The sequence below is a fragment of the Callospermophilus lateralis genome, chromosome 12 (assembly GCF_048772815.1).
Source record: "Callospermophilus lateralis isolate mCalLat2 chromosome 12, mCalLat2.hap1, whole genome shotgun sequence".
NCBI lineage: Eukaryota > Metazoa > Chordata > Mammalia > Rodentia > Sciuridae > Callospermophilus > Callospermophilus lateralis.
This window is the reverse complement of record NC_135316.1, coordinates 87562457-87566974: the sequence shown is the minus strand read 5'-3', so window position 1 is coordinate 87566974 and position 4518 is coordinate 87562457. Positions and strand designations below refer to the sequence as shown.

At 41.3% G+C, this 4518-nt stretch overlaps 1 non-coding gene across 1 annotated transcript; it reads right to left on the bottom strand.

Annotated features, from left to right (window-relative positions):
* Window positions 1-2967: 2967 nt before the first annotated feature.
* LOC143411895 (U6 spliceosomal RNA) lies at window positions 2968-3077 on the bottom strand. Its single transcript, XR_013092907.1, has one exon. It is a non-coding gene; the product is annotated as a U6 spliceosomal RNA (small nuclear RNA).
* Between the last annotated feature and the right edge of the window lie 1441 nt (window positions 3078-4518).

Below are 4518 nucleotides of genomic sequence, written 5' to 3'. Positions count from 1 at the left end.
GTTTTCATTTTTCCTCCTTTTATAGATAGAGAAGCTGGGATTCATAGGCTCTGGTTAGAGAGATACTGTCATACTGGAAATGATATCTCTGATTTTTTTTTCTGAATATGTTACTGTGGTGGGAGGCGGAACTCAGGTCTGTGTGCTGATCTCATGCTGCTCCCTGGATCCTCACCATCTTCCCCTCTCTATCTGGTCACTCCTCGCTCACTAGCGCCTTCTGTGGACCTCTGTGGTTAGAATACGCTAGGCTTTCTGTCTTTAAGTTCCGTCAGGGTCTGGAGGCCTCTGGTTGACTTGCCTCATCTCAGCTCTTTTTGTTTCTATCTATCTATCTTTTTATTTTTTTTAAACATAGAAAAAATCTTTTCTCTTTTTTAAAACTTTATTTCATATGTAATAAGTGGGATTTTAAAAATTCTAATTTGTTATATATAACAGGTCTGTGTGCTGTTATATATAATATAATTATATATAATGTATTATATAATGCAGAATGCATTACAATCCATATTACACATATAGAGCACAATTTTTCATATCTCTGGTTGTACACAAAGTCTCAGAAGATGATATACAATCAAATATATGAAAAGATGTTCAACATCTCTAGCTATTAGAGAAATGCAAATCAAAACTACTCTAAGATTTCATCTCACTCCAGTCAGAATGGCAGCTATTAAGAATATAAGCAACAATAAGTGTTGGAGAGGATGTGGGGGAAAAGGCACACTCATACATTGCTAGTGGGACTGCAAAATGGTGAAGTCAATATGGAAAGCATTATATGGAGATTCCTTAGAAAACTGGGAGTGGAATCCAGCTATCCCACTCCTCAGTCTATACCCAAAGGACTTAAAAACAGCATATTACAGGGACACAGCCACATCAATGTTTATTTCAGCACAGTTCACAAAACTAAACTGTGGAACCAACCTAGATGCCCTTCAGTAGATGAATGGATAAAGAAAATGTGGTATATATACACTATGAAATATTATTCAGCAATAAAAATGGCATTTGAAGGTAAATGGATGGAATTAGAGAATATAATGCTAAGTGAAGTTAGCCAATCCCAAAAAACCAAATGCTGAATGTTTTCTCTGATATAAGGGGGCTGATTCATAATGGGGTTGAGGGAGGAGCTTAATATGTTACTATGTTGAGAGAGGATCAGACACACACTAGAAAGGGCAAAGGGGTGGCAGGGGAAGGGAGGGGGCCTGGGAGGTAGGAAAGATGGTGGAATGAGATGGACATCATTACCCTAGGTACATGTATGAAGACACAGATGGTGTGACTCTCTGATTTTTTTTTTGCAATATGGGGATTGAACCCAGGACCTTGCACATGCTAGGCAAGCACTCTACCACTGAGCTACACCCCTAGCCCCACATCTCTGATTTGGCCCTTTTGGTTCCTTTCCTATGCCATGATGAGACTTCTCCAGTCCACTGTAGAGGCACAGGCACTGAGACCAATGTGGTTATTCTCCTGTGTATATGGCTAGATATTTTAGGGGCAAAACAACTCCAGACTCAAACACTTTAACTTGCTGGATAATAGCTTATTAATATGTAATGGCCATTGCCTAGGGACCTCTGTATACCCTCTTGGTCCTGCTGTTAGTGCCAGGGCTGCTGCAGCAACCAGTAAGAGGCTTAGATTAGTTTAACATCAGCATAACCAGATGACACCTCATCTTGATGCTTCCTGGCCATCTCTTCTGTGTTCCTCCTTAGAGAATCTCTGGTGCCGTGGCAGGGGTTACCTGAAGGAATGTCTCACTTCTTACACATGCACATTTTGAGCAGTGGATGAGTTAAAACTTGCAGACCACCCATAACCACTAGGAAACAGTTAAAGAGATGTCATCTTCCTTTTATCCCCCAGGAAGGCTTTCCCAAGATGCATTCCATAAAGTGTTCTTCAAAAGGCCTGGGACAATCTGGTACCTTTCATTCTTAGCAGTGACCAAATCAATACTGTAATATTAGTTGGCCCTCCTTCCATGTTCTACCATTCCCTGTATAGCTGCTTCTTGGGTTCACTTGCCCAATAATTGAACACACACTTCTAGTGGACTAGACTGAGGCACAGATAGAAGCTTTGCAGAAGGTTTAGCTTTGAATGATTTGGGCCCAAATAATCATACAGATTATGGCAGGGCTACCTAAAAGACTGAACGCACAGCCTCATGTGTCTCTCATTTCTAAGCACGGCTCCAGAGATGATACAAATCAGGTCCTGAGGTCTTGAATAGGGATGTTGAGGGCTGAATAGCCTAGGTATTTTGAGTCCCTGGTTTTGCTTGAGCAATTTGGATCTGTAGAAGCAGCCCTCTGCCTCTAGCTAGGGGAGAGCAAATTCTGATTGATTTCCTGCAAACATCTCCCCTAAGCAAGGGCCTCCAACATTATGCTGTGATCCTTACCTTATGGCCACACTGTCCCTCTACTGCTTCTAGGCTCAGACCCACATCACCTCTCAGCTCGGTCTGACAGAAAAGTACAGACCTGGGCTGGGGTTGTGGTTCGGTGGTGCCCAGCATGTGTGAGGCACTGGGTTCCATCCCCAGTACCACATAAAAAAAAACTAAATAAACAAAATAAAGGTAAAATAAAAAGAAAGAAAAGAAAAATACAGACCTCCCCCTAGGAAAAAAAAGCTCATACACACACACACACACATACACACACACACACACACACACTCCTCCGGATCTGCAGTGTTCACATACATAGATTCATCCAACTTTGAATTGAAAATATTTTTAAAACATTGCATCTGTACTGAACAGGACATATTATTTTTTGTCATTGTTTCCTAAAGAACACAGTATAACAACCATTTATATGACATATTATATTAGGTATTACGAGTAATCTAGAGATGATTTAAAAGCATGTGGGAGGATGTATGTAGGATATACACAAATACTGCACTATTTATTTTTGTTTTTAATTTAGAAATTTGGAATGTTTCTCTAACTTGTCTGTCATCCTTGTGCAGAGGCCTGGCTAATCTTCTCTGTTTCATTCCAAATTTCGTATATGTGCTGTCAAAGTGAATATTACTATGCTGTTTTATAGAAGACTTGAGCATCCACAGATTTGGGTATCCATGGGGGTCCTGCAACCATCCTCTTGCAATTACAGATGTGCCACTGGCTGAAAGTCAGTACTGTGTGGTTTGTAGTATCTCTTAAAGTCTCATATATTGAAGACTTGGTCCCCAATGCAGCAGAGGTGGGGCTTCTGGGAAGTGATTGGATGAGGATGGCTCTGATCTGATCAGTGGATTAACGCATCCGTAGCTGAATGGACTGGGTGGGAACTGGTGGTAGTGAGGCATGATTGGAGGAAGTAGGTCCCTGGGGATGTGTCCTGGAAGGGTATTTCTTGAACCCAATTCCTCTCTTTATCTCTCTGCTTCCCAGGGTGCCATTATGTTCTGCTTGCCTCAGGTCCAGTGAAGTGCCTCCAAAACTGAAACCTGACACCATGAGCCCAAATAAATATTTCCTCCTCCAAGTTGATCTCAGGCATTTTGTCACTGTGCTGAAAAACTAATGTGTTGACTACATAGGTCCGAGACACATAGGATAAAAATAGGATTAGGATTAGGTCCTCTCGTCAATACTCCCAGTGACCCACTCCTAACTCATGCTTCCTTTGAAACCTTGGATTTGCTGGGTTAGCGACTGACTCATTGTAATCCTTACAAAGAACTTGAAGCTACCACCCACCATCTGATCACTTTGAGCTCCCCAGGTCAATAGACCAGTATGCAAAGGAAAGAGTTTTTAGTCTGGCAGAAGATATTGATACTGGTTATCATGAGAAGCTAAAATATTGCTGATCAATGGGGGCAAAAAGGAGAATATCAGAGTGCAGGTGACTCCCTGGGCATCTTTTGGTATTTTCAACTCAGCAACGGCAATGAATGGACTATTATAGCAGTCATGGCTCAACAGAGGCAAGGCAACTGAGGGTCCAGGTCCCTTGGGGTGGAAGGTCAGGGTCCCTCCATTTGATAAGCAACCTTGCCTGGCCAAAATCCTGGCAGAGGCAAAGAAAATTTGGAAATGGAAGTAGAAGAAGAAAATGTTGGTTTTCATTACCTTCTAGGAATCAGGTACAACAGCACAGATTTTGATTTGTTCCTCTAGCCAACTGCTCTTAAATCTTTTTGAAGATAACTACTGGCCACCACCATGAAGATGGATGGATTGGACTTAATGAAAAGCACAGGAAATGTGAATGGTGCAAGACACATATCTGAGATGCATTTTATGTGAAGCCAGCAATATTGAACCTACGTCATGTGGAATAGTGGCTAAATCTATGATTTTCAATGTTGTTTTTTTCTTTCTTTCTTTGATATCTTTTTGCCTTTTGGGGGGATCACTTCCCAAATAAACTATCTACACACAAGTCTTTGTCTCATGTTGTGTGTTTAGGAGAACCCGGGTCATTTATAATGCATTTTAACACCTAGTCAAACTCACTAGAAAAT